This window comes from Pteropus alecto, unplaced genomic scaffold (genome assembly GCF_000325575.1).
Source record: "Pteropus alecto unplaced genomic scaffold, ASM32557v1 scaffold129, whole genome shotgun sequence".
NCBI classification, from domain to species: Eukaryota; Metazoa; Chordata; class Mammalia; order Chiroptera; family Pteropodidae; genus Pteropus; species Pteropus alecto.
Window position 1 is genome coordinate 1,616,892 of NW_006442597.1, and position 22,354 is coordinate 1,639,245.

Below are 22,354 nucleotides of genomic sequence, written 5' to 3' on the forward strand. Positions count from 1 at the left end.
CATCATTGCCCTTCATTCACCCCTGATTTTGTTTATTTGTATCCTTTCCCATTTTTCTTTAGTGAGTCTAGCCAGGGGCTTTTCAATTTTATTAAACTTCTCAAAGAACCAGCTCTTTGTTGCATTTCTTTTTTTGTTTTCGATTTTATTTATTTCTGCTCTAATTTTGATTATTTCTTTCCTTCTGTTGACTTTAGGTCTCATTTGTTCTTCCTTTTCTAGTTTTTTAAGATGAAGCGTTAGGTTGTTTATTTGGGTTTGTTCTTGCTTTTGGAGATAGGCCTGTAATAATATGAACTTTCCTATTATGTCTACTTTTGCCATGTCCCAAAAGTTTTTATATGGTGTACTATTATTATCATTAATTTCTATGTAGCTCTTGATTTCTCCTTTTATTTCTTCTCTGACCCAGTTATTCTTCAGTAGCCAGTTGTTTAATCTCCATGTATTGTGTTTCTTTCTGATTCCTTTCTGCAACTGATCTCTAGTTACAAAGCATTATGATCAGAGAATATGGTTGGTATGATTTCAACCGTCTTATATTTGTTGAGACTATCTCTGTGTCCCAGTATGTGAATGATTCTTGAAAATGTTCTATGTGCACTAGAGAAGAATGTATAAGCAGTTGTTTTTGGATGGAAGGCTCTGTAAATGTCAATTATGTCCAGTTGTTATAATGTGTAATTTAAGAATGTTATTTTCTTATTGTTTTTATGTTCGGATAATCTGTCCATCTTCAATAGTGGGGTATTTAGGTCCCTTACTATGATACTGTTTTGGTCTGTTTTTTCCTTTAGTTCTGTTAGCAATTGCTTTACATATTTCGGGGCTCCCTGATTGGGAGCATAGATAGTAATAAGTGTTAGGTCATCTTGGTGTATGATTCTCTTTATTATAATGAGATGTCTCTTAGTATCTTTCTTTATCTTTTTAATTTTGAAGTCTATTTCATCCAATATTAGTACCGCTACTCCTGCTTTCTCTGAATGCCATTTGCTTGAAATATCATTTTCCACCCTTTCACTCTGAGTCTATATTTGTCTTTGGAGCTGAGACCTGTCTCCTGAAGGCAGCATATGATTGGGTTTTGTTTTTGATCCAATCTGCAACTCTGTACCTTTTTATTGGTGAGTTCAGTCTATTTACATTTAGGTTGATTATTGTAATATGAGGTCTTATAGCCTTTTTATCTTTTGCTTTCTGGTAGCTCAGTATTTCCATTGTGCTTCTGTTTTATTTTGGTTAGCCTTTGTGAGTTTCCCCTGTAGTCCTTGTTTTAAGTTATACTGTGGTTTTGAATCTTTGGCATGTGGTTACCATTATGAATATGTAAAGGATAGTTATATATACACAGTCATCCATTTTCTTCTATGCGTGCCTCATCTCCATTGCCCTTTGCGAATTTGTATCTTTGAATACCCCCCTTTTCAGGCATTGTTATCTCAATTTGTTCCTATATATGCTGAATGTTCATTACTATCTTGTTATAACAATTCTCTTATTATTATTTAAGCTTATAATACCCTGATCTTAGTAAGGATTGCACTCCTCTGCTTCCATTTGCCTGATAGTCACTTTACTTGTTTTTTGTTTTGTTTTGTTTTGTTTTTGGTCATTTTGTTTTAGATGAGCTGACCTCTTTCAGTATTTCCTGTAGAGCAGACCTCGTAGTGGAGAATTCCCTCAATTTTTGTATGTCTGGAAAGGTCTTAATTTCTCTTTCATATCTAAAGGAAGGGTTAGCTGGATACCTTAATCTAGGTTAGCAGTTCCTTTCACTTAATAGTTTATATTTGATTCCATTCCTTTCTGGCTTGTAAGGTTTGTGCTGAGAAGTCCAAGGATAATCTAATGAGTTTTCTTGTATAAGTTATCGTTTTCTTCTCCTTGGCTGCCCTGAGAATTCTGTCTTTGTCATTGATTTTTGACAATTTTAATACAATGTGTTTCGGGGAAGGCCTTCTCTTGTCAACTATTTGTCTGAAAATGCTTTCTAATCCCTGCTCCTTTTCCTCCCCTTTGAGAATGCCCATATTCTCATCTTTCCTCTCCTGATGGTATCAGCTAGTTCTTGAATTTCTCTTTCACTATTTTTCATACTTCGGTTTCTCTCTTCTTCCTTCTGATTTATTTCTAGATTTCTGTTTTCGATATCACCGATCCTTTCTTCCATTTGGTTGACTCTATTTCCCAAGCTTGCTATTTCATTTTTCAACGCTTGCAGTGTTTTCTTCATCTCCAGAAGTTCTATTTGGTTCTTTTTGAGGGTTTGCTCTGCTCATCTAGTTGTTTTTTCAATTTCGAAATTGTTGATTTGAGTTGTTTTAGATGTCACTGAGTTTTTTCCGAAGTACCATCCTGAATTCTCTGTCATTTTAAGTCATATATTTCTATGTCTGTAAGCTTATTTTCTGGAGTTTTTTCTCTTTCTTTCTGAGATGCCTTGTCACCTTGGTTGTTCATGGTGTTTAATGGACTATTTCTCCCCCTGTTATTAATGAAAGTGTATTCCACTGTTTTCCCAAAAAGAAGTTTTATTATATAAAGGTCTCTTTTTAGCCTACTGCAAAGAAGGCACTTTTCTTTTGGTTTCCAGTAGGTAGCATCTAAGCCTCTTGGATTCTTGCTTTATATAAAGTCTTAATAACGCTTTTTAAATTTTCTCGTAGATATTTAATCATGCTCGCTACCCTCAGTTTCAATGCCTGTCAGTGTCAGCGACAGTCTCGGCAATGTTTGCTCAGATTCCCTTGAGGCTCCGCGGTGATCGCTCTCGGAGGGTATGGGTGGAGGGGTCCTCCGGGTTGAGGTTTGGTGGCTGCAGCTGAGCCTCGGTTTTGCAACCGCGGCCGGCAAAAATCAGCCGTTGTTCCTGTGTTCCCATTTTATTTCTCTACTTTCCGTCCTGATGACTTGGCCCTATAGCTTTTCCAGGCCGGCTGTTCGGGAACTTGCTGCAGGAACTCACCGCTCCTTCTCCTCTCCCCCTCCTCCTCCAGGATGTTCCAGTGGCTGCTAGATGCAGCTTCTTTATTACTCCTGGTCCACCGCCCAACATTTGGTGTTCTGATCTGTGGTAGCTCATGTGCAGATCCCATGCTCAGATGTGCTGGTGTGCAGTTTGGTGTTTTTTTTTGTCGACTTTTATATGTTCAGCTTATTTTTGTTTCAAGGGGTGAGATCTGGTGACCTTTCTCACTTCGCCATGTTTCCAGAAAATTTTGTAAGTAGTTAATGTTATTGCCCGTCAAAGATATAGAACCCACTAAAAAAAAAAAGAAAAAGAAAAAGAAAAAAAATCAGAAAATCACCCCAATGATTGTTCAAATTCGAGGCACAGGATTTTAGGAATTTATAGAATTAGTCATGATAGAAGCCTGAAATGGATCCTGAAGAATGCCTTTTTCATTTGTTAAAGCAGAATGTTCCAGGAAGCAGGAACAAGATTAACAAAAGCATGGAAAGTGGAAGCACAAGAAAGATTGAGGTGACCTTGGAAACTGGGGTGGAATATTCCATTAAATGGGAACTTCAAAATGAAGATGAAAAGAAGGAATACAATGTAAGCTGTAAATTGCAAGGACCAAGGCTCTCATGTTTAGATCATCAAATTCTCATAAAAACATCTTAGAGTTTCTTGGTAAGCTACATTAGCATTTCAGTTCTAGCGCTTCTTGCAATCATCATTCTATTTATTTGTTTAATAAGTTAGCAGTTGAAATTGAGGAACACAATCTTAGAAATATGAGCTGAACCAGGTTTGTCATCAGATTCTAGTCTACATAATTTCTTTCTGTTAACAGAAATTGTCTGAGTCTAACCACCACCCATGTTAATGTTGACTCTTATTGAAGGTCCACATCCTTTTACCTCAATTCTGAATTACAGAACATTCTGAAAGAAACAAGGACTGTTATATTGTCAAAACCTGGCTGGACCTGAACTCAATAAACAGTAAAGCCTCACCTAATTGATGATATTTATTAAGTCTTAACCTATTTAATGTGAATACTCATAAGTTCTTTGAAGAATTGTAATATACGTGATTACTACCTAGCAATCAATATGAGGTATACATACAATGTAACCTTTCTAACTTTGAATTCTGAATTACATCTGGCACCAAGGACTGCCAATTACCAAAAGTTAGTTGTCCAAATGGATTATTTTCAGCCTCTGTTACTTATTAATATAAGCTTTATGCTGGCTGCTTTCATGGCAGTTAATGTAAAGCATTACATTACATGGTTATGAATGCTATATTCAAAAAAGACACCCTTTTATTAAACAAGAGTTTCTGATTTTTTTCTTAATTACTCAAGAGCTTTACTATTTATTACATTTCAGGCAACAGTATGTTATCTCCATGTCACATATTCTTATGACACGTGCATGGTAAATAACCTCAGTTAAGTGTCATGCATGCCACTATTCAAGCAACATAGAACTGCTGTTTATGCTAAGAAGAAAGGCAGATGTGTGGGAGATGCATGCAATTGTGTTTTCGCTTATTGTTTGTTTAAGGAACTGTTTGCCTAATAATTCCAGATGCTCAGAAGCAGCATCAAGATAAAAGATTACTTAGAAATCCAGCCTAAAGGTGATAGATTAACATCCTAGAGTTATGCTAAGGGATGATCCAAAGACATTCTACTGACCAAAATAGCAGGTTGATGATCACTGACAAGTCACTTTCCTTGATAATTTAGTTTCTAAAAATTTTAGTAAGAATTAAGAATCAGAATCTCCAGAGAAATACATGACTCCTTGATTCATTGTGAAAAGTTCTTGAGGCTGCCCTGATATATCAGTAGACTTAAAGCTAAGTTCATTACTGTCCATTTTAAAAGAGGCTATTGTGAGCTGGGCCCTGCAGAGCCCTGGAACTGTCATCAGATACCATATCTGCTCCTGCTAAGGGGCCTGGTAGCTGCCAAAACACATTGGCAGAAAAATTAGGCGTTTAGTAGCTACAGACCAGGCCTTGACAGTGTTCTAAGGTGGGCAGTTTCCTCCAGCCCCTCCATATCTTTCTCAGTACATCTTTCTACTCTCTTGGTTCTACTACTCTTTTTGCCATGGTGCTGGGAGCTGTTCTAGTTCGAGTCCACATACTCTGAATTGCTTTTTTCTTCCTTCCCAGAAGCAGTGGTCTAACACTCAAAGGACAGTCTTCAGAGATGGCCACAGTTGATGGTGTCCACTGCACTGAAGCTCTATCAGTAAGGTGCATCTGGCCCAGGGAACATTTAGTCCCTACTCTACCATGGAGACTGTTCTCTAATAATACCCGGTTGTCTTTTCTTCTCTTTCTATTTTACATTTGCTTTCTTCTTCCTTAATATTTTTTTCTCTTCTGACCCTCTCTTACTTGTTATGTTATACACTGCTGCACAACAATGTTACCACAAACTTAGCAGCTTAAAACAATGCACGTTTATTATAACAATGTTACCACAAACTTAGCAGCTTAAAACAATGCACGTTTATTATATATATTTAAATTGTACTGTTAAATATATATTAACTGTTAAATATATATATATATATATACATATTGCATTGTGTATTAACCGCTCATAGTTAGATTTCTTTGTGCCATAACATAGTTGACCCCTTTTACCCGTTTACCCTCGTTACCTTCTGGTAATCACTATCTCATTGTCCATGTCCATAAGTCTCTGTTTGTCCTGTTCATTTGTTGCTTTTAGGTTTATATCTCACATATAAGTGATATTATGTGATTTTCAACTTTTTCAGTCTGGCTTCTTTCGCTTAGTATGATTATCTCAAGGTCCATCCATGTTGTAGCAAATGACAGTATTTCATCTCTTCTTATGGTTGAGTAATATTCCGCTATATATATGTGCCACTGTTTCTTTATCCAATTATCTATCATAGAACACTTTGGTTACTTTGTTGTCCTGGCCACTGTGAATAATGCTGCTATGAACATCGGTGTGCAAATATCTTTTCAGATGTTTGTTTTTAAGTCTTTTAAATATTCAGTAGAAAGATTGTTGGATCATATAGTAGATCAATTCTTATTTTTTTGAGGAACCTCCATACTGGTTTTCCATAGTGGTTTTACCAATTTGCAGTACCACCAGGTTCATTTTTCTCCACATCCACTCCAGAACTTGTTATTACTTGTCTTGTTGATAATAATTCTAACAGGTGATGAGATGATATCTCATTGTGGTTCTGATTGCCATTTCCATAATAGTTAGTGAAGTTGAGCATCCTTTCATACGTCTGTTGGCCATTTGTATGTCTTCTTGGGAGAAGTGTCTGTCCAGATCCTCTGCCAATTTTTAATTAAATTTTGTTGTTGATGTTGTTGTTATTGATTTGTGTGAGTTCTTTGTATATTTTGGATATTGAGCCATTATCAAAAACATTGATTGCAAATATATTTTCCCATTTGGATGGGAAATTTTTTCATTCAGATTGTCTCTCTTTGCCTTGTTGATAGTTTCTTTTGCTGTGCAGAACTTCTCAATTTAATACAGTCCCATTCATTTACTTTTGCTTTTATTTCCCTTGCCTTTGAGGTCAAAATCATAAACTTCTCTTTAAGTCCAAGGTCCATGAGTTTAGTTCCTATATTTTCTTCTATGCTATTTATTGTTTCAGGTCTTATATTCATGTTCTTAATTCATTTTGTGTTAGTTTTGGTGTGTTGTACGGGTAACAGTGTAGTTTCATTCTTTTGCAGGTGGATTTCCAGTTTTCTCAAAGCCATTTATTGAAGAGGCTTCCCTTTCTCCATTGTATGATTTTGGCTCCTTTGTCAAAAATAATTTGCCCAGGTAAAAGGAGGTTTATTTCTGGACTCTTGGTTCTGTTCCACTGGTCTGTGTATCTGTTTTTCTGCCAATACCATGCCATTTTGATTATTGTCACTTTGTAGTATAAAATTTGAAGTCAGGCAGAGTGATGCCTCTAGCCTCATTCTTTTTTCTCAGGATGGCTTTGGCAATTCGGGGTCTTTTGTGCTTCCATGCAAATCTGATTTTTTTTTTTAATTCTATTTCTTTAATAAATGCCGATGGGATTTTGATGAGATCGTATTAAATCTGTATAATGCTTTAGGTAATATGGTCATTTTAACTATGTTGATTCTTCCAATCCAAAAACACGGAATAACTTTCCATTTCTTTGTATCTTCTTTTAATTGGGTCTTGTGGTTTTCATTATATAGGTCCTTCACATATTTTGTTAAACTTATTCTTAGGGATTTTTTTTTTTTGGTGCAATTGCAAAAGGAATTATTTTTTCCACTTCTTTATCTAACACTTCATTATTAGAGTATAGGAACACTATGAATTTTTGAATGTCGATTTTGTAACCAGAGACTTTACTGTATTTGCTTATTGTTTCTAGTAGTGTTCTTGTGGAGTCTTTAGGGTTTTCTATAGAGAGAATCATGTCACTCGCAAAGAGTGACAGGTTGACTTCTTTATTTCCTATTTGGATGCCTTTTATATCTTTCTCTTGCCTGATTGCACTTGCTAGGACCTCCAATGTTATATTGAATAACAGTGGCAATAGGAAACAGCCTGGCTGTGTTCCTAATCTTAGAGGGAAGGTTTTTAGTTTCTCACTATTAAGTATAATGTTGACTAAGGGTTTGACACATATGGCCTTTATTATGTTAAGGTACTTTCCTTCTATACTGATTTTGTTAAGTGTTTTGATCATAAATGGTTGCTGTATCTTGTTGAAGGCTTTTTCTGCATCTATTGATATGATCATATGATTCTTAATTTTTAATTTGTTTATGTGGTATATCACATTAATTGATTTGCATATGCCTCTGGGATGAAGCCCACTCGATCATGGTGTATAATCTTTTTAATATGTTGCTGTATTTGGTTCGCTAGTATCTTATTTAGGATTTTTGCATCTGTGTTCATGAGAGAGGTTGGTCTGCAGTTTTCTTTTTTTTGTGTTATCTTTCCCAGGTTTAGGTATCAGGGTGATATTGGCCTCATAAAATGTGTTGGGAAGTATTGCCTCCTCATTGATTTTTTGGAATATTTTGAGGAGAATAGGTTTTAAATGTTCTTTGAATATTTGGTAGAATTCACTGGTGAAGCCATTTGGTTCTGGACTTTGACTTTTTGGTAGGTTTTTGATGATTGTTTCAATTTCCATAGTGCTGATCAGTCTATTTAGATTTTCCAGTTCTTCTTGATTCAGTCTAGGAAGGTTGTATTTTTCGAAGTACTGGTCCATTTCTTCTAGGTTATTAAATTTGGCGTTCTATACTTTTTCATAGTATTCTTGTATGATTCTTTGTATTTCTGCAGTGTCTGTCATAATTTCTTCTATTTCATCCCTGATTTTGTTTGTATCCTTTCTCTTTTTTCTTTAGTGTGTCTAGCAAAGGGTTTTCAATTTTATTAAAATTCTCAAAGAACTATCTCTTTGTTGCATTTTTTTTTCTATTTCTTTTTTTGTTTTCAATTTCAATTAATTTGCTCTAATTTTGATTATTTCTTTCCTTCTGCTGATTTTAGGCTTCTATTATTCTTCATGATATAAACTTTCTTCTATTTACCTCTTTTTTCCGTGTCCGGAAAGTTTTGATATGTTGTACTATCATTATCATTCATTTCTATGTATCTCTTGATCTCTTTTTTTTATTTCTTCTCTGACTCATGTCCCAGTATGTGGTCAACCCTTGAGAATGTTCCATGTGTACTAGAGAAGCATGTATAAGCAACTGTTTTGGGATGGGAGTTTCTGTAAATGTCAATTATATCCAGTAGTTCCAATCTGTCATTTAAGGATGTTATTTTTTTTTATTGATTTTCTGTTTGGATGATCTGTCCATATCTGACAGAGGAGTATTTAGATTCCTTACTATGATAGTGTTTGGTCTGTTTCATCCCTTAGTTAGGTTAATAATTGCTTTATATATTTTCAGTGCTCTCTGATTGGGAGCATAAATATTAATAAGTTTTATGTTGTCTTGGTGTATGATTCCCTTTATCATTGTGAAGTATCCCTTAGTATCTTACTTTACCTTTTTTGTTTTGAAATCTATTTCATCCAATATTAGTACCACTACTCCCACTTTTCTTTAAATGTCATGTCAAAATAAATAAATAAAAAATAAAAAATAAAAATAAATAAATAAATGCCATTTGCTTGAAATATTTTTAACCATTTGATTTTGAATCTGTATTTGTGTTTGGAACTGAGCTGTGTCTCCTGTAGGAAGCATATGGTTGAGTTTCGTTTTTTGATTCAATCTGCAACTCTGTGCCTTGTTATTGGTGAGTTCAGTCCATTTACATTTAGGGTGATTCTCGAAATAGGAGGTCTTCTTATAGCCATTTTATCTTTTGTTTTCTGGCAGTTCAGCGTTTCCATTCCTTCCTTGTCCTTGTGTTTCTGTTTTTTAAGTTTGGTTAGGTTTTGTGGATTTTCCCTCCAGTCCTTCTTGTTTTATGTTATATACTTCAGTTCTGAATCTTTAGCCTCTGGTTACCATTATGAATATATAAAGGATAGTGATATATATTTCATTTTTTTCTGTGTGTGTCTTATCTCCATTCCCTTTTGTGAATTTGGATCTTTGAATCCTCCCTTTTTCTGTTACTGTTCTCTCAATTTGTTCCTATGTATGCTGAACCTTCATTACTATCTTGCTATAGCAAATCTCATTTTATTGCTTAAGCTTATAATACCCTGTTCTTAATAAGGGTTGCACTACTCTGCTTCTATCTGCCTACTAGTCACCTTACTCATAGTTATGTATTTTTTTTTTTGTTATTTTGTTTTAGGTGAGCAGACTCCTTTCAGTATTTCCAGTAATGCATTCCTCATATTGGAGAATTCCCTCAATTTTTGTATGTCTGGGGAAAGGTCTTTATTTTTCCTTTATACCTAAGGGAGAGTTTTGCTGGATACATTACCCTTGGCTGGTAGTTTCTTTCATTTAATAGTTTGAATATTTGCTTCTACTCCTTTAATGCTTATAGGGTTTGTGCTAAGAAGTCTGATAATAATCTAATGGTTTTCCTTTATAGGTTACTGTCTTCTTTTTCCTGGCTGCCCTGAGAATTCTGTCTTTGTCATTGATTTTTGATAATTTTAATATAATGTGTCTTGGAGAAGGTCTTTTTAGGTTGAGATAATTGGTTGTTCTGTTAACTTTGTGAATTCCAAACTCCAGCTCATTCCTTAGATTTGGGAAATTCTTGTCAACTATTTGTCAGAATATGCTTTCTAATCTCTTCTCCTTTTCCTCTCCTTCGAATATGCTCATTGTTCTTATGTTTCCTTTCCTCATGGTATTAGCTAGTTCTTGTATTTCTTTTTCATTATTTTTCATTCTTTGGTTTCTCTCTTCTTCATTCTGTTTTATTTCTAGATTTCTGTCTTTAATATCACTGATCCTTTCCTCCATTTGGTTGATTCTATTTCCCAAGCTTGCACTTTCATTTTCCATCTCTTTTAGTGTGTTCTTCATTTCTAGAAGTTCTATTTGATTCTTTTTTAGGGTTTCAATCTCCTTGCTAAAAAACTCATTCTGATGATCTAGTTGGTTTTTCAATACCTGGAATTGTTCATATGAATTATTTTGGATCTCATTGAGTTTTTTCAGAAGTATCATCCTGAATTCTCTGTCATTTAAGTCACATGTTTCTATATCTTTAAGCGTATTTTATGGAGATTTTTCACCGTTTTTCTCTGAGCTGCCTGTCATCTTAATGGACTTGTACTTAATGGACTATTTCTCAGCTGGACATTAATGGAAGTATATTCTGCCATTTTTTTTCTAGAAAGAAGATTATTATATAAATTTGCTTAGAAGGTGTTTTTCTTTTGGTTTCCAGTAGGTGGCATCTAAGCTTCTTGAAACTCTCTTTATATAAAGCCTTAATAATGCCTTTTTTTTTCTTATAAATATTCAATCATGCTTGCTACCCTCACTCTTAGTCCCTGTCAGTATTAGCGATAGTTTCAGTAGGTTTTGCTCAGATTCCCCTGGGGCTCTGCACTGTTTGGTCTTAGATGATATGGGGGAAGTGCACTCTGGGTTGGAGAATATGAGCTGTAGCTCATCCTCACATTTTGCAACCGAGGCTGGTAATAATCAGCTGTTGCTTCTCTGCCATCTCCAGTTCTCCACTTTCTGCAGTGATCCCTGGGCACTGCCGCTGCATGGAGCTCACAGCTCTCTCAGGCAGGGCTGTTCAGGGAACCCTCCACACATTTTCCCCTCCCCTTCTTCCTACAGGCAGTTTCTTTGTTTCTCTTAGTCTACTGCCTGACTCCCACGGTTCTGACCTGTGGTAACTCGTAGGCACAGATTCCTCACTAACACATAATGTGTGCATATTGGGTGTTTTTTTGCTGAGTTTCAGATGTTCAGCTTATTGTTATTTCAAGAGAGAGATCTCGGAACATCTCTCTGCCTAGTTTCTGACATCCTCTAGAACTATCTTTTGACCAAGCATTTATACTTCTCTGCTCATCTAATCTACTGTTGATGCCATGTTAATGTATTCTTCATTTCAGTAATTGCATTCTTTATTTCTGACTGGTTCTTTTTTATGATTTCTATCTCTTTGTGTGGGTTCTCACTGAGTTCATCTCTAACTACCTCTAAGTTCATTAAGCATCTTTATAACTAATGTTTTGAACGCTGTATCAGGTAGATTGCTTGCCTCCATTTCATTTAGTTCTTTTTCTAGAATTTCATCCTGTTCTTTTATTTTGGACATGGTTTTTGTTTCCTCATTTTGGCTGCCTTCCTGTGTTTGTTTCTATGTATTAGATAGATCTGCTATTTCTTCTTGTCTTGGCAGGATGGCCTTATGTAGCAGGTGTCCTACTGGGCCCAGTGGTGTAGACTCTCTGGTCACCTGAACCAGGTGATCCAGGGATGTACCTTGTGTTGGTTATGTGTGCCCTCCCATTGTAGTTAAAGTTTGATTGCTGTTGGCACATTAGTGGGTAGGATTGACCCTCAAGCTAACTGGCTGTGAGGGCTGGCCATGACTGTAGCAGACAAGCTATTGTGTACGGGCTGACCCCACAGAGTAGGATTAACTTAGCAGGGTTATTGTTCTTGCTGAGTTCTTTCTTTGGGTGTATTGTTTGTGGAGCTAATTGGGTGGTGCTCTGGTGTTGTCTGAAGTCACTAGGTGTGTTGGTTCTGGGGCCACTTGGGAGGAGCTCTGGTACAAATCTAGTTCTGCTGCTGCCTATGTCCAGCCTGGGGCCTCCTGGTAGGAGCTACAAAGTGACCTGCTGTTGGTGGCTGCCTGTGCTGGACTTAGAGGTACCTGAGGCTAGTCCCTTTTGAGGAACAGCCACTAAAAGAGGTTTAGGCTGATGTGTAGGTGGATGTGGAGAGCAGTGTTAGCCAACTTGATGGAGACAGACAAGTTGCTTCTCTGTGTCTGCTGGCTGTGTGGAGGGAGGTATCAACAAAGGAACAATGGTTTTTGCCAGCACTTCTGTCTGAGAGAGCGGCCCCTCTACGCCTTGCCCTAAAGCCAGACAATTCAGTTCCTTTCAGTATGTCCCTGGTACTTTTCAAGCTGCTATCCCTTCATTAAAGCTTAGGGCAAGTGTTTGTGAGCAAGTAAATTTATGTACAGGCCCTTTAAGAGAACACCTGCTTTTACAGAAGCTCTGACTCATTGAGATAAAATCTCCACTGATTTTCACAGCTTGCTGCTGTGGGGACCCCTCTTCCCAGCACTGGAGCCCTATGTTAGGGAACCTGGTATGAGTCTGGGACCACTTGCTCCTCAGGGGGGACCTCCACAGCCGAGATATAACTCCCAATTCTTAACAGCCAAATGTGGGCATGAGATCAGCCAGTTTTTCATCTCCACACCACCTACAAGTATTGACGTGGCTTCTTCTTAATATCCTTAGTTATAGGAGTTCTGTTCAACTAGCCTTCAGGTGGTTCTCAAGGGTAGTTGTTCTATAATTTAACTGTAATATTGATGTGGTCATGGGAAAAGGTGAACACAATGTTGACCTACTCCACCATTTTCACTGGAAGTCCTGGAGTGGTCATATATTTTAAAGCAAGACCCAAAACCAGATGCCACAGAAGAAAAGAGTGATAAATTAAATTAACTGAAAGAAGCTGAACTAAAAAAAGTGCTATAGGAAGGCTTCAAACACAAATAGAGAATTTTAAAAGTATATATGTCAAAGAGCTAAATCTCTTACATTTATAAAGCTCTCTTACAAACCAATGGATAAAGAGCACAGCTTCATATAAAAACAGGCAAAATATAATAGGTGTTTATAAAAGTAATAAAATGAAATAAAATAAAATAATTTCTGAACATGAAAAATGATCAACTTTTCTTATATTTGAAGAAATGAATATTATGACATCAATGTAATAATACTTACCCTATCTGATTTGAACAACTCAAGACATTTGATAATCTTGCTTAGGACAGTACTTTTTAAATAGTGGTATAGTATAAACCCTTTTTTCTTTTGATTTTACAGTTATGTATTTATTGCTTGACATAAAATGTAAACAGTACATTATATCTATTATATCATAGATATTGCTTAGCATAAGGCTAAATTTAGAAAAATAATAATTTTAAAGAAAATATCAAACAAACAATAAGGATTGACATTTACTTAGTGTGTGTCAGATCCTATGTCATACACTTTATGCATACTAATTTAACATATCCTCATAACAGCCCAATTAACAGCCCAGATAAGGAAACTGAGTGATAAAGAATTTACACTCACTATCCCCAAATCACAGAGCTAGTTATGATGTCACAGGGATTTGAACCCAGGCAAGCTGGCTAGCGGGCCCTAACTAAAGCCACCTCACCATGGTCCAGGGGATTTATGTTTGAGATAAAATTGTGTGGGTGAGAACTACTTCCTCAGGATGTGGAAGGCAATGGCACAAGTCCTTGGAGGATAATTTCTATAAAATTAAAGTGTTTTAAAGAACCTATTGTTCAGAGCTCTGAAGGTGACTATCCATAAGAAGTGCTATGTTAAGTCTCCTCATGTACACCAAGCAGCAATTCTACTTCTGGGAATTAAACTCTCAAGATCACTTGAAGGTGCACAGAAAGTGCTTGTGGGAAAATTGATCACATTATTCTTTGCAATCATGATCTAGTTCTCTGTCAATAAATGAACACATAAATAAATGAATACCTCCATTTTATAAAATAATATAATATAGAATACTTTTCTGTGGAAAATATGTGTATATTTAATGATCTTTAAGATACAGGTTTTTAAAAAACAGGGTACATACAATATGCATATTATGCTCTCCTTTGAAATTCCCCAAATGACTATAAACATTTGTGAGTGGAATGTTTCTGGGAAGATACATAACAAATCATTAATAGCATTTTTCTCCTCTAGATAAGGGGTTAGGGCTCAACATTATTAAGTGAATGACATTTTTGAACCACATGTATAAATTACTTTTCAATTAAAACCTAGATTTTGCCAGAATTTTAAAAAAATACTAAATAGTGATTTATTTGGTTTCCTTATCCACTGAAATACCCTCAAGATTTGTAAGGAGAGGCAATCCATCATGGACCTGAATGACCCTGCATGTTCTTGCTAAAAATGCTAAAAATGTAAGGTCCTGGCTGTGCTTTATCCAGACCAGGTGTGTTTGTAGCAGCAATCTTGAGAGATGAGGTACTGCCTTCCCCAAGAAAAACAGCAGGCTTCTTTCTACTCACTATAGGAGCTATGAATCTCTTAAGGTCAGGGTTTGTTCTTCTCCTGTAAAACAGCCAACTGTATGTATCAGCATCCATCCTGGACCTTTTGCATGGTCCCATGGGAGTGATGGAACCCATGGGAAACCAACTCAGACCAATACAAAGCTCTAGGCATTGCTTTTGCCATAAGAATGAAAGTTCTTTGGCTGACCTTGGAGTCTCACGTCTTCTAGCAGTATCCTTAAACAGTAGAAGGGAAGCTTGCTAATTTGTTAGTAGGACAAAATCATAGAACTTCACACTTCCTGTATCATTTCTGATAGATGAGGGACAGTTGGTAAACTCAGCACGGCTAGACATGGGCCACTGTCTTGAGATAAGAAGTGACTGGTCTTAAAGAGTTAGAGTAATGGGAGTAGCAAGTGAGAAATTATTGAGAAGAGCTTTTCATGAGGTTTCAGGTGGGTTGGGGAAAGGGAAGAGAGAGTAAGAAGATAAGGTGGGGCTGCTACAGCAGAACGAATGTGACATGATCCGGTCATTCAATTTTTATTAAAAGTAGATAACATAATCTCCCACAGGTTATATGTCATTTTAACTTTATAACACTTATTAGAGGTACAAGCCCAGTAAGTGTAAAATGTAACAATAGGAGGCATCAAACAGTATTTTCAATATTCAGTGCCATGGCAATTTAAAAATGAATAACTATCTTCATCTATTTGTTTAAGCATTCCTGATATTTGCCTTTGTCTTATGTCTCTGACCCATGATATGGTGGGGGGAGCCACTGGCTAAGACACAACTAAACTTTGTTCCCAAGTTGACTCCTAATAAGTCATGCAACCAACAAAGTTAGTCACATCTGTGAGCTTCTTTTTCTTTGGTTACAATAGGAGAGATGGAAGTGGGATCCAGGGTTGTTTAGGGTGAACCACATGAAATCACCAATATCCAACTAGCTTGACTTCATAATGGCAAATTCATATTGTTCGATTTAAAAGGTGATTCCTAACTCCCTAATGTTTCTTAAAGTTCATTATCAATAAATATATTTTACTGGATTTTGTTTTTTAATTTCACAAATTAAGAATCTTTTCCTCATGCTAATTTTGTATGAGGAGTACAGATAAAATACTAAAAGCAAAAGAGTTGTGCTACAATATCTTGATGGAAGGAAATCCAAAAGGAACTTGCATAGTGGGTAAAACCCTCCTTAGTAGATGTTCTACAATCGGTAATACATAGACATAATGCATGTGGAAGAAGCCTTTGGGAGGATTCCTATGGAAGAGCTAAATTCTGAAAAAGATTCTAGGATCAGGGAAATTGCCCAGAAGTAGCTATGAGCTTGAAAGAAAAATGGGCAATGAAAATACCAGAACAAAGCCTCGGTGCTGTGTCTATAAAACAGAAAGAGAAGTTCAGAAGAACCTAATTTGATTTGCACTGTGCAAATGAAAATTTTATATAGATTTGAACTTCTATTTTCTGTTTTTTGGTGTTCGTATTAATCTTTCAAACTGCACAGCTTATCCTCATGTAACACTTCAAACTCAATATCATTCTTTTAAAGAGTGAGAAAAAAATTGCTTGAACAATAGCAGGAATTCCTCAGGGAACTATCATGCTACTCTCCAGGATCAGTTTTATTACTAAAGTTCCTACCAAGGGAAAATTCAGATATAGGAAAAAGCTCATATTTGTTTTAAGGAAGTGTGAGGAGAGTTGCCAAAAAATATCCTCCAAAGTCAATGCAAAATTACTATGGCAATATTTTTTTCCATCCTTCTACTCTAGAACAAAAATAAGCAAAATGGTCAGTAAATTACATTGCCAAAAACTTTTCTATTCTTATATTAAATAAATATACTTACCAATTACTTAAAGAAACTTACAGTGATATCTAGGCTCTCTTGAAAAACCTACTTGTTAAAGAAGCCAGCGTATCTATAGTTAAATCTTTGAATGCACACATTAAATTTCTCCATAGCTATCTTAGGATGTATTGTGCTAGTTATTGTTAGACTTGTATTTAGAGATTATTCTCTGAGCTAAATTCTTTATTTATACTATGACAAAACATTTTAAGAAAATTTTTACTCAAAGGGAAGTCTATTGGTGGGATGTGAACTAGCATGGCGTATTCTAGGAAACATCTGCATTTAGGAAAGTGTATTTATTGCCTCTATCTCTTTCTATATGTCTTTGTGATATCTGCTTGAGCAGTGCCTAGGATATCTAGCTGTCAGAGGTTCTGTTGGATCACATGTTAGAATGAGGAGCTTCATGGAAAATGAGTGCTGAGTTGTTGATCTCCTCCACCCCCATCCTTAATCTTCACTGTCCAGGTGCCTTGGATAGAGGCCTAGTAAATGTGACTGCAACTCTGAGCTAATGTGCTACGGAACAAAAGTTAGTGAAAAGCACCAGGACACTACCTATTAAAAAATGGTATATTCTATTTGGTCCCAAGAGTGACTTGAATATCAAGTCAGGACAAGATATTGTCTCAGTGGCTAGCAAGTGGAGAGTTGCTAGAAGGCAGGGCAACGAGGCAGGAAGAAGCAGAATCTGGGGTCAGATCAAGTGGTTTTGAAGGTGAGCTCCACTGTTATTTGCTTAGTGTCCAGGAAATCTGCACCTATAGCCTGGATGGGTGGAGTTCCCATCATCATAGGGAGTTGTATCTGTAGGAAACTGTTTCTCCCTGTATCACGAATTAGTCTGGATCTCATTAGCACCCATCACAATGAAAATGTTCCTTCATTTTTTAAATTAGTTTTGTAAAATGAACTTATTTTAAAATGTATCGATTGGTACATTTTAATATTCTGCAACTTTTCTGTCTTTTTGCATATTTTCAAAATTAAAATAAAAATGGGACTTGATTTCAATCACTACTGGAAGAAAAGGTCTTTACTCTGCTAATTTTTCATGTGTGACGTCTAACAGGCTTTTTTAACTGACATGAGTAGTATCACTTTTTTACAGAGAACCATTAGAATTGTAGATCTGCTCTCTCTATTGGAGGGCTAGTGTTAGTCTCCCAGGTGCTACTGGAAACAGAACAGCACAGCTTGGTCATCCCACAAGAATTAAAGGGTACTGACGATGCTCTCAGGACAATAGGTGTTTAGGAAGTGACCAGACATATCATAAAATAAGAACATGCTGGTTTGTAAAGCAGCCTTAACTCCATAAAGGAAGTATGTGTACTGGGATGTGATATTTATTGATAGACAATTAGTATCACAGCTAAGAACCAGCATTGAATACATATTCCTTTAATGACTTCGTCTAACATCTTTCTATTGACGCACACAGGCCTCCTCTTATCCTATGTCCCTCTGCAAGTCCCCTAAGCCCTTCCTTACCACAGCATCTTCTCCCTCCAGGTCTATTTTTAGTGACCTACACTTAGCCTTTTCCGCCAGACTTTTCCTGAGGGCCATCTAGATGTGACCTGGGGCAGAGTGATGCCAACTTGTGGACTCACTAAATGACTAATTTTTTTATGGTCACCGGCGTGGAAGAGGCTGCTGGGCCTTCAAGGACCAGCCCAGCGCAGCCTCCACCTAGGGCCCTTCTCACAAGGCAGGAGTGACAGCTCACCTCTCTGACTTCAGCTGGGGAAAGACGAGGGATCTGCAGGGCACTTACCTTCATCCTGGGAGCCCTGAATGAGCTATGTCCATCCAAGAATATAGAGACCCAGCTCACTGCACCCTCCCACTAGCACCGAGTTATGGTTACTGAGAACTCTACCCCCACCCAGATTTCATGGTAGCTGGTTAGAAAAGAATGGAAACGAACAAAACCAAACCAAACCTGAGTGTGTACCAGGAGATAAATACACTTGCAACTGTAGCTGTTACTGTTAGGGTGATCTAAAATCTGTCGTTGCCCCAGTAGCACTGAGGGGTCCTTGACTCTTTTTGCCTACACAGTAAAGAATTACAGATCAGTGAGATTTAGACAAAGTAAGATTATTAAAGTATGTTTCAAGAGAGAAATGGGCTTTGCCAAAGAGGTCTGTAGCCTCATGGAAGTGCAGAGGTCTGTATTATCTCAGGGCTGTGATGGGCAGTTACAGGATGGTGCTAGATATTGACATGTAAGGTCATTTTGATTGACATTTGGCTGCTATATAATCCTTTGTCTACTGTGTATGCAGTTACCCAGAATTCCATGTTATAATTAGAGTCATGAATTTCCAGGATATGCATGATATTATAATGATAGTATAACAAGGCTAAGGTTACAGAGAGGTTAGTGTAGGATTGACTTCATAAGTACTTGTGGCCGGACCAATTAGGCTACTATCTTATGGCTTTTCACTCCTTTGAACCTCAGGATGTAGGGGTAATTTATAACTATAAAATGGGAGTTCTAGGGAGGTCCTAAGGGACGTCTTTGGGAGGGGCCTTCATTCCCTAGGTGTTCATGTCTATCTAACTACCTAATGTAGCCACCTTTCAAGAACTGGTCTAATTGTAAAAGATATGGTCTTTATTTTAACTCATTCCTGATTATTAATTATCTTCATTTCAGATATAGTATGTAACAACAGTGTTCTGTGTTCTGAGGTAAATCCCCCCATCTTACCCCTAGCCCTGCTGGGGCTTTTCATGCAGAGCAGGTGGGTGTATATCCCCCTACCCCAAAGCCTCCCTGGGCTCCCCTTGTATGGGGACTGTGGTCTCACTTCCTTACTTTGACACTCAAGTCCCCTCACAGTGTGGCCTTGACCCAGCTCCCCAGAGTCCTCTCCTCAAACCAGCCCCTCTCCTAACCAGAGCCAAGTTCCACCCAGCATCCGCTTGTCCCATGAATGTGCTACATCCTTCCATCTCAGTGCCCTAGCCTGGAGTTCACTCTACCTGAAATGCCCCTCCTCTCATGGCAGCCATTTAAACTACCAGTTGTAAAGCCCCAAATCTACAGCCTCCTCCTCTACTGAGCATTGCCTGACTTCCCAGCCAGTGTTATCTGCCGCATTTCCCTGCAGACCCCGTGGCATCTCCTGTGCAGTATGTTGCTCCTTCTCATACCTGTGTCAGGCGCTACTCTGTGCATCCCCTCGAGTCCAGGTCCATCTAAATGGTCTCTGTGCCCTGTTCAAGTTGGTTTTCAGCAAAATTATGTATGGAATGTGTAAAGACAAAGTGTTAGTTGTTCATCTGTGAGTACACATGTGCATGTGGCTAGCATCACTAGTGCACACTTTAAAAGGTATTATAAAACAATATAGCAGAAATATGTATATATATACATGTATATGCTTAAGTTCATTGTTCAATGTTCTTATTCTAACGCATTTTATACAAAGTAATTTTAGTCTTAATAAGACACAGCTGATAACATACCCTGTGAATCAAATATCATGGTAGGGTTAATGTGGAGGATAAAATTAAAAATGAGCACTGAGAGAAACTGTGAGGTATGGTGAGCAAATGGACTTTCTAAGATCCAGAGAAAACTTCTAGAAAGAGATGCTAAAGCAACATTGTGCTTTTCTAAAATGGTTATATTTGGAATTAAAATAAATCCATTTCTGCCAATATCACCTCATTCGCATGTTTATTTTCCTTCTGCAGAGTGAGAAAAACAGAATTTCATTTTGATCATGCCCTATATAACTTTGAAGTATGTAGTATTTTAGTTCAACGAAAGGTAGAGATAATGGTGTGTTCTGTTCTTTGTATTAGTTAATGGCCATAGAGAATTTTTAAAACGTGGCATTTTGCTGAGGTCTCCATGGTATCCATGGGCATATGGGAGGTTTTCCATAAAACATTCTGTAGTAAACCTTTCAAACTCCTAGGTGCATTTATTAGAATACAAAACATAATTCAAGGTTTTTTTTTCTTTTCTTATTTTTCCTCTTTTGTTCTACCCTGTCTCATTCTCAGTAGATTCAAAGAGGAAACCATTTGTGTTGTGTTTACAGAATACCTATTCTTATAGATAAATGACTTGGAACAATCCCCAGTGTCTCCGTTGTCAACAAAAAAAGGTGTTCAAAAACATTAAGTGAATTAAATCTGAAGCTGGAAGAGACAGGGCAGGAATTCTGATTTAGACCTTCCAACTTAAAAACTATTATTTTCCCCACAGAATCTAGTACTAACTTGCTAAGCTTAGGAGTAGATCAAAACTGGGCAGAAAAGTCCACTATCTCTGAAGTTTGCATCATACTAAGAGAGCCCAGGGTATTGCCTGCGCAGAAGCGCCAGGCCAGGGGTTATATGGGTCGTAAAGGGTTTGAGAATTCATATCACCCTTGGCCTTCTCCATGACTGCACTGAAGGGTAATAAGACTCCCTAGGGGTAGACTAAGTGGCTACCAGGGCTCCCCTAACAGGTCCAACCTAAAAGCCAGGAGTCGGAGAAACAACTTACCAGTGCCTATAAACTGTTTGCTGAGTTTGTGAGAAGGGGCTCTGTGAGGGGTGAAATCCTGCACCCAAAGCAGCTGAGGAGATTGGCTACTACTCTGTATTAATGGAATATATGAGGTATAGATGTTACCAAACTCAAGGAGTTTGCTGTTTGGGGTGTTCTATTCAAGAATAAGATATGGCTGTTAGGTAGTTTTATTTACTTGCAGCAAGTAAAAGAGACAGAGGTTTTGCAGCCAAAGCTGTGAGTAAGGCTTAGCCATTACTTACATACCCTATTTGTTAATTACATGCTGATTTCTTTTTGGTTGGCTACACTTATGATTGGATTCTTGTCAAGCTATATCTGCAAGACACTGTGCTACATTCTAACATTTAGTAAGAACCTTTCAGTCCTTGAGACCCTTGTCCTATCTGACACAGTGTTGAGCTGAAAATGTCATCCTAGTATTAGGACTTTCTAGATAAATTCAGGTTGTGAATAAGAAACATCTATTTTAAACATAATTAAGACTTTTAAAATAAATTCAGAACTCAAAACTTACAAGAGAAAAAACTCCTTAGGTGGCGAGGAAATAACAGAGGAATTATCTTTCAACACTTTAGGTCTACTTGAAGTATTTAATGTTAAGAAATAGTGAAAGTTATTGCAGTGTTTTGATTTAGAGTTGCCACTTACACAGCTATAAAATTTTGATGAAAAATAATTTCATGTAAAAACACTGAGAAGAGAGATTACACACCCTCTTGAATCAATCTGACTCCTAACAGGCTCAACATGAAGAGTGCGAAATGGCTAAAACCTCAAGAGTGTAATTACAGATCTTACAGATTCATAGAATGATAAGATCTTATAGATTAAAATGCCCTACTGATTATATTACTTGCTCAAGGTTTGTCTGTGAAATGTACTAGAAGCAGACAGTTATATAATAAAATTGATAAAGTGAGCCATAACACTATCTCAGAAATGCTCACTATATGAGCCATTTACTTTGGCATGCTCTTTACACATATATTATGTTTCAGGACCAATTTGAGACAAAATAGTGAAGTAGAAAAAATTAGTCTTCTGAAATTTCTCTCTAATTCCCCTCTTTTTCCACATTAAAAAATCCAATCTGTTTTTTTTTTTTTCTCAATTAGGAGAAAACAAGGCTAAACTGTAGGCTCATATTATATCTTCTTCATCATCTACTTTCCAAAGGTTAACAGAGAATTTCAGAGGAA